Genomic DNA, 14314 nt, shown 5'->3' on the forward strand with positions numbered 1-14314 from the left:
ACTTATGGTTTAAATACACAAGGTCCTGAAACACATAACACATAGCATTTATTGAGGAAAATGCTTCTGAATATAAACTTCAGGTAAGTTCTGTTTATGCTATCAAGAGATAGTGAGGCATCGATATCAATATTTCAACATTTTAACTTTATTTCAAGAAAATATTCTCTGATTTTCCAAATCTTAATTAAAAAAAATCAAAATGAAAGAGATGCGTTTGTTGCATAAAAACATTTTCATTTATTCGAACATCCTCATTTTATGCGATACTTATAATTAATGAAAAACTGTATTCACAAATTCCATTCTATTGAAATTTATATCAAAATATTGTTTGTTTATTATATAGACTAATGTTTTGTGTTGTAATTATTACGTGCAGAACATTTTATCATTTTTAACTTTCCAAAATATTCAGCGTTTTGAATTTAAATATTACCTTGCTTCAATGTAATGTACGATTTTTTGTATTGCTGATTAAAATTCAAAGCAAATATTATTTGTCGATATTTCTTAAACTCAATTGATGAGTTTTGATTGAACTTTAAAAAATAACATATCAAAATTTTCTCTATTTTGATCTTTCTATGAACATGGTTTCATAGGAGCTTATTTAAAATATTATTTTCAATGAATAAAAAAAAGCATTTTAGGTATTTTAATGCTTAACAAAGGTTTTGCCAATATTTTGTAATGTTAATTGAATGGATTTATAACTCATAATTCAGTGCACTTTTGTTCAATTTGAACATTTTTATTAATTCAATATTCAGAAAACATTTATTTTCCATTTGAACATATTCATTGAATCCTGTTTCTGTCTGTGTTTCAAGATATAAAGAAATTATAAATTTTTAGATATCAAGACCTTTGTTATTTTTTTTCAAAAATTATAAAATATTTTATCTATGGTATGATTATAATTTATGAAAAAATGAAATAATTCAGCAATATTTTCTCCTACAATTTATAAGTGAATTGATTTTTATTCAAAATTCAAGGAAATGTTTAATTTCCTAATCATTGTTTGTGTGGAGGTAATTTATTGTAAAAGTCAAATTACCAGATCTTGGCAAACAGATTCTTTACAGGATTAAGAGTTGATATCACTTTTTAAAAAGTGATGGCAATCCTGAATACTACCCCAATATCCTATGGAATACAAATTCTGCAAATCAGACAAGCAATATCCATTTTCAAGATTACAATCAAAATAAGAGTAAAGTCAGAATAATTTGAATAATGATAACAATCAAAACTCATCGAACAAAAATTCCAACTATCAACATCTATTGCAAGATAACAATAAAGATGTGATTAGGAGTTTAAATAACTTTAATAATGATAATGGAAATACCTAACAAATTCAGACATTCAATTGCATAATGAAATTTTTAAAAACTATTTTATGAACTATATTTCAAGTTTTGCCATATAATCTGCCAAAAACCAACATTTTTATTCTTCAACCAAGTCCCACCAATCCTACTACTTAATGATTTATTCCATCATTAAAATTGCAAATTCGCCCCGTTATTTTACCACTATGAAAAAATGCAAAACGTTAAGATGTAACATGTTTCTAGTAACATAATTATTACTGATTTACAAGTCACTTTAATAAAATTAACATCTAAATGTTTCACTGTAGTTCTATTTCGTGTAATAATCTCAAGTAGTTCAAGTAGTATTTGTCTTTAAAAAAAATCACCTTCTGATCCAAACAAATATTCCACTGATTATTCTATTGAAAGACAGCCTCATATTAATTGTTTGCTTATGTGATTAGGTGTTTGCTGATGTGAGGGTTTGTGTTTTCAACTACCGTGGAATTTCCACGGGTACTGCTAGTTATTATTATTATTATTATTATTATTATTATTATTACATGTTATCTTATTTACCTACGTAGATCAAGTGAAATATGAAAATTCTGTAATTTAGATGATAAAAAGATAACAATTTTTTTAGTTAAGTTGAAATAAGAGAATCACTCTTTTTTCAAATGATCTCACCAGAGATTGGTGGGAGTAATACAGTGTAATATCAGGAATAAGACATTTATAGGGAACTTAGTGTTTCATTGGTGAGTTTAACAATAGTTTTTTTTTAATCGAAATTACTCTAGACAAGGCATGAAGCTACCATATGTAAGGAACTAAAATATATTTCTACAAGATCAAAAACTTAGCAGTGATAAGTGTTAGATGGAAAACGGTAATTCTTCCTGCTTTGTCAGAAACGTTGCTGATGGAATTTGAAAACTATAAGGACAAAATAATGGAACCGGGATTACGATGGTGTAGAAGGTAAACCCAAGGACGATTTTCTATTCCTATAACATTACACACGTGTTAACATATAGCGACCTAACACGTTGTAGACTCCGTCGCACGAAACGTAAGAAAAGATGAGGAATAAATTCAATTCGTTGTTTCAGATTTTAGCAAAATATCTTTATTTTCCTTCTGGCTTCTTGTCTTGTCTTGGCTGTGACCTCACCCATATGGGTCTAAGGTGATTCAACGTCTGTGCACACGTTCTTCTTTTTATAATATTTGCCATTGCCGTGACGTTACCTCGCACACAGCTCAGTCATTGGCATATAGCTGCAATACGCGCGTCCACGGTCTGTTACACGTTCCTTGGGTATTAATTATGAATTACGGCTAATTATAAAAAAGGATTACAATGATTTTTACAGCAATACAAGTTATATACTATCATCTATTGTGTATTGTTAAATTTTGTTAGAAAAAACTTTAGAAAGCAAACATTGATTGACGCAGGTTTAATATAACTTGTAAAAGCACGCCTTCTCCTATTGATGCGTATATGACGGTATGAAAGGATTTTACCGCGAGAGACGTAATGCTACACAGATGTGAAGTGTATATGGAAGCACTGCAGGCGCGAATATGTCAGATGCAGTTCAAAAGGTCTTAAAAATACTGACATATCCGACAAGCCTCGTTCTGGAAGACGAACTATGCCGAACGAAGAACTTTGAATTCGACTCACGTCAAAGCACTTGAACGCTTTACTAAGCAGGGTCTTAACCTTCAGTGTCAACTAGCTCATGTACACGGGTATCATTGTCGTACACATTTTTAGTGATATTTGAAGTACCCGTAAATAAAAGGGTCATTTTATCTTTTACGTGCACTAGAAGGCTTTTTAAGTATACATATATAACGGAGTTTTTAAAGCATCCAGTTTGAGGATTTAAAAAAAAACGCATATTAAAGAATACGCGTCTATGAGGGATATTTGGAATTGCATATATAATGATGACTTTTTAAAATCACTGTTTGAGATAATTTTTAAAACAAACGCACATAAAGGCTGTTTTTAAACATCGTTAGCGGGAATATTTTTGAGTACACGTGTATAAATTATTTTTTAAACGCACGTATATGTAGAATTTGTGGGGCACATGTGTAACGTTACCCAATACCTTGTAGCCTCAGTCGCAAAGTGGACAAAGGATAAAAAAGAACTTTAACTCCTATTTTGTATGGAAGAACGCCATTTATTTCCTCGTTCTCCCGCTCCGCGTGACTTCTTGTTAGGGTTGTGACGTCTCTCACGTGTCCCTCTTCTCGAACGTGCTCTCGAATGGCATCTACGTCTCGAACATAATCCTCTCGAGCCTGTTCTCTCCTTGTATAAGTCTTCTTCTTTCTTAGCCTGACTTCATTTCGCACAGGACTCGATAATTGCCTATAGCCGTACGCGCTATGTTACACTTGCATATGAACAAATTTTTTAAACAGATGTACTACAGGAAACTTTGAAGTACATGTAATCAGGGATCTTTTTACTGCACGCATTGATCAGCGAGTTCTGAAATTTGTATATATAGCATCAATTATTAAGTACAGTAGAACCCTGGGATACGGCATTAAAAATTAGTAACAAAATACAACACAGTACACATTATGTAATCAAATAACATTCTGAATAACACCGTAAGGCGGGGCTAATCCTGTAACCTATGGCCTAAAAAATTGTATTCCACATAGTAACCTGAGAATAACGTCTCCCAGTGCCACCGTATCCCGGGTTCAACTGTACCGGTAAATTCTGTTATCTAAAGGACACGTAGATGATAGTTTTGAAGAACACGCCAATAAGGAAATTTCTTATATACACATATACGATGTTTTATACACATGTATATAAAATTATTTTAACGTAGCTTTATTGAATGTTAACTTAACAAGAACATATATACAATAAATAAAAAATACATAATCTTAAATGCAAAGGATGACGACTAATGCAAAGTCAATATAAACAATTCCAATGGCAATAAGAACCATTGTTGTAACAATAAAAACTATGAAAATTACAACGATAATTGAAAAAAAAATGAATACATGACAATAGAATATAAATAATAAAACTCAGTATATAGATTGTATTATGAAGGGGGATTCGATATCAATCACAATGACAATGATAACAATAAACAATTATAAAGATGGCGATAATGACAAAATTCAGCATCATAATAATGAGAATAATGATGATAACGAGCACACGACTAATATTCCAGCGAAGAGCAATGATCGCTTCTAACGATAACGCAAATTTTGTTGCAAATGTTATCGAAAGAGTTGGAAATCTGGGAAGACTCGTTGTCACTCACACTTCAGATAATATCACAAGTTGTTCTCCAAGAAAAATTTTCGATGAGGACTTATGTGACTACTCCTAGATAGTTAAGCATAACAAGAAAATAACGATAATAATAATGATAATTAAACAACATTAATTATACGAACTATACAAAAAATATTGAGAATAATAATAATAATAATAATAATAATAATAATAATAATAATAATTTTAATTATAATAAGAATCATAACGGCAATTATTATATTAACTTTAATAAGAAGAATGATAATAATAAAATTATTATTATAATTGTAACAACATTCATTATTATACTAATTATAACAATATTCATAACAATAATGATAATAATAATTATAATAATAACAAGGATTATACTAATTATAATAATAATTATTATTACTATCATTATTATAAATATAATCATACTAAAATAATTAACAAATATTAATTAAAACAATAATAATGATAATGATTATAATAATTATTGTATCAATAATAATGGTAATGATAGTAACAATTATAATAATGATAATAATAATGTTTAGGGATAAAAATAAGATTGGCAATTACAACAGAAATGATAAGGGTTATAATAATAATAATAATAATAATAATAATAATAATAATAATAATAATAATAATAATAATAATAATAATAATAATAATAATAATGACGACAGTGACATTATAAATATTAATGACAAGTTATCCTGTATATAATATTTTCATTGCAGAAATTCGCCTCTGAACTAAATTTTCGTAGTTTTGCAATAGCAGCTGCCATATATAAATTTATTATGTCTAAACTATTATTCAACATCTTATGTAATTATTGAACGCTGTTACATACACATGCAGTCGTGATATTTAAATACTGCATGTAATCCATGAAGAACAACCGCCACCATGGCAACATTATAAGAGGAAGGAGTCCCTGATTGTCTCTATATATATTTAGTCCTACACTGCTACCAGTTGCCACCTGGTACTATTTTCTATTTGTCTACTACAGTGAGACTACACCCTCCTTTACTGGATGTTTACATATACAGAACTAACATATTCCTTCCGATGATCCGACTCGAAATAATTAACTTCTCCCTGAAAATTTTCCGGCGATTACGTTTGGCTGAAACCGAATATTTTCATACTTCAGAATGAACCGAATTCCTACATAAACGAACACTTCTGAAAGTTGCCAAACATGGCGTCTCCCTTCACAGGAGACACTAATGCTAAAAAGAACAACACTTAAACAAAATAAACCACTCAGAGCCCGACAGTTTCACGTTACGAGCCTCATATAACGCAACAGTCAGTCACAGGTAATAACTTACTTAACTACAATCGAACTTTCTTACATCGATTACCTACGCTTCTGTGGCTATCCACAGGACACACTAGCGAACACTAAAAAGAAAATATAAAAAATTATCGCTCATAATACATAGAGTTAACTACTTATAGCCCTGTTCGATTGAACTAACGTGCGCAAGTAACATTAGTTATATACACTCAAATTATTTCCCGTCTATGCTTCCACGTCATGAAATCTTGAAATAAATTTGAACACATTAATGGTTTATAAATGTATCGGATTACCCTGGCCAAATCAGCGACAGAAAATTGTCCACGTTCATCATACTTAAACATCTAATCGGAAGCTCGAAGAAAAAAAATGCAACGATCTTCATTTTTATTATTAGAATTTGCTATGAATTTTAAATCCATCTCTTCTTATTCGACAGTTTAAAGACTTTTGAGGAGTCATGAAGTAAATATTAACAAACGATTAAAATTGCTTTGTTTACAAAAAAATAAATAAATAAACGAAATAGGTAAAGCCTTTAAACTGTCGAATAAAAAGGCATGACTTTAAAATCCTTAGCAAATTCTCAGTTAATTAGAATATTGAAAGTGTTGGGAGCGTTTTATTCATTGGCCATCGGGCCAAGATCACATAATTCTTGTTTATTACTTGTTGTTTGATCAATGGGGTCGCGTTATTTATTTATTTCATCTTCAGTGCATTTTTACAGGTACGCATGTAAAAAAGTAAAAGAATTAATGATTATGTTTCATTTTAGTAAAAAGATAACGAATTAGCAATTCGTTATTAATAAAATAATAAAAGAGAAAATGCATCTTTTCTGGTAATAATAAAAATAAAGTCCGTTTCATTTTGTTTTCGAGTTTCCGATTCGATGTTTAAGTTTTATGGACACGGACTATTTTTTAGCGGTGATTTGGCCAAGGTATTCCGATATCGGCATATACCCATGCCTGCCAGATATGTACTCGCGTGCGCACAGTACAAAAATCCACTTCTCTCTTATTGACTCTGTCCCAAATCAAATCATGTGCCGGTGGACATACTGCCTCTGATTTTCACAGTTATATTTGGGGAATTTATTTATCTACAACCCCTGGTATCTATTCAGAAAGCCGTTCGTAATATGGGGAGTTTCTATCAATCTAAACAGTTCCTATACAGTGAGAATCCATAAATTCTAAAAATTCTGTTTCTACTTTCTATTCTTATTCTAATGGTTCATTTTATCTAATTTTATTATTGCATACGGATTTACGCATTCCCTTATTTGCTTTTTTTCATATTCAAACCGTACTTGCAGGTTATCAACAACCGTAGTTTACGTGTTTTGCGAGAAAGGATAAAGACCTCCACCGGGAACACTGCTTAACGGGTCCTGCTAGTAATTAATAAATATAACAGCAAGGATATTGATAATCATAATTATAATGGTAAAGATGACGTTTGATAATTTGGGTTTTATGGATTATTCGGTGACTTTCTCAACTTGAGTGTATTTCTCACAGCGTTATAATCGATGTTATTTTATTAAGGAGGAAGTGAAGGCGCCGCTGATTGCAATGATAGTTCCATTCCCAATGAGAAGCAAAATAATATAGAACAAACCTTTTCTGGACTTAAAAGACATAAAACGTCGTAAAATCTCACCATGTCTGAAAATAAACAAAGATTCAGGTCGTAGCAACGGTTTCGTCTAATGCCATAGAAAATTTCTCCTGAACGATCAAGAAACAGATGATATAAAGAAAGACTTTGCAAGCGACGAGAATACATTGAAAGATTGCCGAACCGTTGTATGGACTAATTGACACTCGACTCTTTGATAATGTCATCTATTGACACGTGCATCTCAACTGAAACAAATCGTTGTACACGCGTTAAAAAGCAAGGGTAATTATAAGTAAATGATAGTAAAAATTAGATAAACAATAAATAAATAAATTGTATTATTCCGATTATTCAGATAGTTTTGGCCAATGTAACCCCTGATCTTTTACAGAATATATATATATATATATATATATAGAGAGAGAGAGAGAGAGAGAGAAAGAGAGAGATAGAGAGAGGGGGGGGCAAGAGAGAGTAAACTTGGAATTTTTTTTCTGAAACTTTTCCACTTCTTACCTTTAATGTATATAAATTAGCTGTTGTCTTTTTGTTCTTACTCTTGTGCAATGCTGGTTTTATTCTCGTCGTCTGAGGAAAAGCATTTAGCGTTGAAATGTCATGGCCTTTCTCTCTTGTTTCCCTTTCACTTACTATAATCACCTTCATCTGTATTGACATTACAATGTTATAAAGTTCTAATGTAACATTAATTTTTATCTTCCTACCTTTACCTATATATATATGTGTGTGTGTGTCTCTGTGTGTGTGTGCGCGCGCGCGTGTGTAGTGGTCTATAGTAATAATTTGTAAAAAAAAAAACAAGAATAGTTTTAGGGACCCTAAAAGTCATAATATAATTTTCCAATGTACAAAGTAAAATGCAGGCCGAAGAGACACTATTTCAGGCCTTAGTGATGGCGGTCGACGAATTAAGAATCACTTTCTTTGTAAGCGATCGGACGTATACATTCTGACGTGTTCTTATTAGGACTCGATTATTCCGTATTTAATTGTATAATTTTTACACGTAACTCGTTAAATAAATTTAACCATACACACATTCTTCTAGCGGAATATTCCAAGCACAATTTTGCATGACACTAGTTCACATTTCTTTGGAGGAGGGGCGCTTAAGAATTGAATTAAAAGTACTCGGCTGAAATAAAAGATGGCGACAAGTTAAATCCGGATTCAATTTACCGCGAAAAGTAGCGGGAAGAGAAACCCAATCTTTATTGAATTCGCAACGCAAAGACAGTTAAAAAATTAAACAATAAAAATCTGTGGGAAAAAATCGAAAATCTTGACAGAGAATTTAACACATCAAGTAAATTGAAATTGATTTTTACTTTTGCAATTTTTTTAATTTTTTCTAATAATTTTCGCTCGACCTGCATTCCATACATTCTTAAACATATATTTTTTCTATCAATGTGTGTGTATATATAGTGTATATATATATATATATATATATATATATATATATATATATATATATATATATGTCTATCTGTTAATCATTTGGATTCTTACTTATCTGTCTTCCATTTTACTTCTCTCTGTCGTTTTTCTATGTAAAACTATCTACATAATTATTATACTTGCTATCTTTCCCATACATGGATTCTTCTGATCGTTTGAAAGTCCAAAAAATTCTCTACGTATAATATAAAGTTCATCAAAATGTTAAATATACTTAAAGTTGATACTTCTGTATCTACCGACTCGGGGTTTCCACAAAGTTTCTTGGGTGTTTTCGGCCGCTGACGGGAATAACCGGAAACAGTCGATCGCAAAACGTTAAACCGTTACAGGAAATTTATAACGATAAGTAGGAACAGCATGGAAATACAATACAATGAATAAACTTGCAAACGGGTATCTAAAGCTACAGCCAAACCCTTACCTGTGCGACTAAATTTATTTTTTATTACTTCCAATTTATAAAAAGTAGCTTTCATAAATTCGTATTAGCTACAAAACAGACTTCGCGTTCTTTAAAAATCGAGCAATGCTCGACCGACATTTTCTGCATTCCGAGCCCGAGCCAACTTCGTGGAAATGTTACATTCTCGTTTTATGTCCATTCTTGAGGACCAAACGTTATATGCAAGCAGTCGCAAGGAAATAAAGACAAGAAAAGGGGTCGATTCACTCTTTTTCTTTTTCAGTGAAACGACATAAAATTATTTTTGAGTACTTTCCAGAATAACGCCGTGTCTCTTGTGCAAAAGCAATCTTGAACGCTAATGTACTTAACAAATCACTTTTTGTCGAACACGTAATACTCTGCCTTTGTCCGACCATGTTTAGCACGCGTCTTTTTTATGGCTTTCGGCCCACGTGCGTAACATATCTATCTCTCTCATTGCTTCACGTTTTTTCTCTTATTATAAATGTTTTCTTTCCTTTTCCTCGTCGTTACGTCACCTCGCACACGGTTCGGTATTTGCATACTTTGGCTGGTATGCCATCATCTAGTCCGTGCTCTATTACAGAAATCGCGGGTCGGTAAATGCTGAAGCAAGTTAAAGTTTTTAATGATGTTCAGCTATCTTAGGTAAAGATGATGCTTAGAGATTCGAGAGACATTCTCTTCTCCATTAACTTTAATAGATATGATATACATTTCATAAAAGTGGGACATATTAAAATTTTGGAGATTTTCCAGAGTATTCAATCAAGAGAAGACGGGGTAAATATCAATACACAACAAATAAACGTTATCTAATGCAGGATAATTTACTTTTCTACATACCTGATTAGTTTTTTTTAACTTATTTAAACAGTTTATACATAAAATTACATATAGTGTAAAACATGCTAAGTTACAACAAAAAAAGCAGCATGATTGCCCCACATGAGCCATAATCTAGCCTCGATACTTGCTCAAAATTTGAAAATTAGACATAATACTGATACACACATACTCAATGAATGTCACTAATCGTGCGAAAATGCAATTTTCTACGATTATTTTTTGTATTTCTCGATTTTTAGCGTTTATTGATGCTCAACTATGGCTCAGATAAATCAATTTGTTTTTCGTTCTAACTCGATAAGTTTTCACTGCCTGCATATTAAAGTAAAAACAAAAACGATAAATGAATTTAGACAGAAAAATAATCAATGCGGCAAGAGATGTAAGTTAGTTTGCATTTGGTAAAATTGATGTATTGTGTATTAATTTTTAAATTCTTCTTTGGCTTCATTTTATGAAATATCATCCAAATTTTAATGGGTGAATATTATAGTAGCCGTCTTAGAGTGCACATACAAATCCGAAATAATTACAGTGCATTCTCTGGCAAATTTTGCATGGGAATACACTTTTCCATTTTATCTAAGTTCTGTAAACTTTCATTCCACAGGAAACACACACACATAAATACATTAATTTAATTTTTAGCAATCGATAATGTATTTAATCATCAAAAGTCTTGAAAACTATTTTCATCCAATTATTTCAAAAATGAATAGTAATATGTAATATTAACTGTAATATAGTAATATGTAATAATAACTGTAATATAGTAATATGTAATAATAACCGTAATATAGTAATATGTAATAATAACTGTAATATAGTAATATGTAATAATAACTGTAATATAGTTATATATAATAATAACTGTAATATAGTTATATATAATAATAACAGTAATATGTAATAATAACCGTAATATAGTTATATGTAATATTAACTGTAATATAGTAATATGTAATAATAACTGTACTATAGTTATATGTAATAATAACTGTAATATAGTAATATGTAATAATAAGCGTAATATAGTAATATGTAATAATAACTGTAATATAGTAATATGTAATAATAACTGTAATATAGTAATATGTAATAATAACTGTAATATAGTTAGTTATATGTAATAATAACCGTAATATAGTAATATGTAATAATAACTGTAATATAGTTATATGTAATAATGACTGTAATATAGTAATATGTAATAATAACTGTAATATAGTTATATGTAATAATAATAGTAATATAGTAATATGTAATAATAACTGTAATATAGTTATATGTAATAATAACTGTAATATAGTTATATATAATAATAACAACAGTAATATAGTAATATGTAATAATAACAGCAATATAGTTATATGTACTTATAACTTTAATATAGTAATATGTAATAATAACTGTAATATAGTAATATGTAATAATAACAGTAATATAGTATTATGCAACAATACCTGTAATAGAGTAATATGTAATAATAGCTGTTATATAGTTATATATAATAATAACTGTAATATAGTAATGTGTAATAATAACTGTAATATAGTAATATGTAATAATAACTGTAATATCGTAATATTCAATAATAACTGTCATATAGTAATATGTAATAATAACTGTAATATAGTAATATGCAAAATAACTGTAATATAGTAATATGTAATAATAACTGTAATATAGTAATATGTAATAATGACTGTAATATAGTAATATGCAAAATAACTGTAATATAGTAATATGCAATAATAACTATCATATAGTAATATGTAATAATAACTGTAATATAGTAATATGCAATAATAACTGTAATATAGTAATATGTAATAATAACTGTAATATAGTAATATGTAATAATAACTGTAATATAGTAATATGCAAAATAACTGTAATATAGTAATATGCAATAATAACTGTAATATAGTAATATGTAATAATAACCATAATATAGTAATATGTAATAATAACTGTAATATAGTAATATGTAATAATAACTGTAATATAGTAATATGCAATTATAACTGTAATATAGTAATATGTAATAATAACTGTACTATAGTAATATGTAATAATAACTGTAATATAGTTATATGTAATAATAACTGTAATATAATAATATAGTAATATGTAATCATAACTGTTATATAATGATATAGTAATATATAATAATAACTGTAATATAGTAATATAGTAATATAGTAATATGTAATAATAACAGTAATATAATAATATAGTAATATGTAATAATAACTGTAATATAGTAATATATAATAATGACTGTAATATAGTAATATGTAATAATAACTGTAATATAGTAAAATGTAATAATAACCGTAATATAGTAATATGTAATAATGACTGTAATATAGTAATATGTAATAATAACTGTAATATAGTAAAATGTAATAATAACTGTAATATAGTAATATGTAATAATAACTGTAATATAGTAATATGTAATAATGACTGTAATATAGTAATATGTAATATAGTAATAATTTTATGACAGCTCTTAATTAATATTTCGACGCGCTTATGAGTGACAAAAAGAAGGCAATCTTTTACGTAGATAAAATAAATAATTTGATTTTTAATTTCGTATAATTTCTGAATTCAATCTAACGATATTGAAACGTGAAATGTCAACGAAATTGCGAATAATAGTTGGAATAATGGCTTGCGATTATTTTTAAGAGACAATGTAATGTAATGGTATTTGCGCCTGTTATTTTTAGGCATGTGTTGCATAGTCAACAACCACGTTCTTTCTGAATAGAATATGCTCGATTCCATAGGTAAGGAGGAGTGTAAGATGGCTAAAAATAGAGCCGAGATACGCGAAGAGCATAATCAACACCTGGTCTTATCAAATAAATACAGTGGAACCCCGATATATGGCATTAAATATTAGTAACAAAACACGGTACAATATAATAATAATGTATATAATCAAATAGCATTATAAATTACAATAAATAAAATAATAATTGGAGGGGAACATATCGTAAACAAGAGCCGAAAAAAAAACGTATTTCTCATCCTAACCTGATTAAAAAGTATCCTAAGACCACTCTATCCCGGGGATGAACAAATTTTGATATTGCGCCAGCTCAAAGTCGCTTAAATAACAAGCATAAACAGCACCTTGTATTCTGAAATGCTCTCTCATTTTAGTACTGACCAATCTCAAAATTGCTTAAACTGAGAACATGAACATCAAACGGTCACCCAATTTTTATACTGCCAAAGCTAAATGTTGTTTAAACTTCTCAGAAAAATGATCACCCCTTTTGTATACTGATCAGTCACAACGCTGCTTAACCGGAGAGAATAAACAGTATCTAGTATACTCAAACATTTAGTCATTTTGTATACTTACCAGGATCAACGTCGTCTAAGCGAAAGGACATTAACCACCACTGGTATCATCGAAAAAGTACTCATTTAGTATAATGACCAGGCTCAATTCCAGTTAAACGGAAACCATAAACAGCACTTAGTATCTTCAAACAGTCAGTCATTTTGTACGCTTGCTAGGGTCAACGTCACTTAAATAGAGCGCATACACTGAACTTACTATTCTCAAACGGTCACTACTTTTGTATACTGACTAGGCTCAACGTTACATAAGTAAAGAGCATAAACATTATATAACTCAAACGGTCACCCATTTTTTATACTGACCAGATTTTCCATCACTTAATTAGATAGAATAACCATCAACTTAATTCTCAAACGGTCACCCATTCTTATGTTGATCAAGCTCAACGTCGCTTAAGCCGAGAGTATAAACAGTGTCTGTTATCCTCAAACAGTCACAGATTTTTATACTGACAACGCTCAACCAATTAGGCGGTATGTATTTGCTTCCCCACTGAGCAAATTAGGCACAAGGTCGATTTTTAATGTGGAGAGCTTGGGGAAAGAGGGGACCAGCTCCCCAGAGAGCAGGGGAGCTG

This window comes from Euprymna scolopes, chromosome 19, assembly GCF_053919585.1.
Source record: "Euprymna scolopes isolate OS-2025 chromosome 19, ASM5391958v1, whole genome shotgun sequence".
NCBI lineage: Eukaryota > Metazoa > Mollusca > Cephalopoda > Sepiida > Sepiolidae > Euprymna > Euprymna scolopes.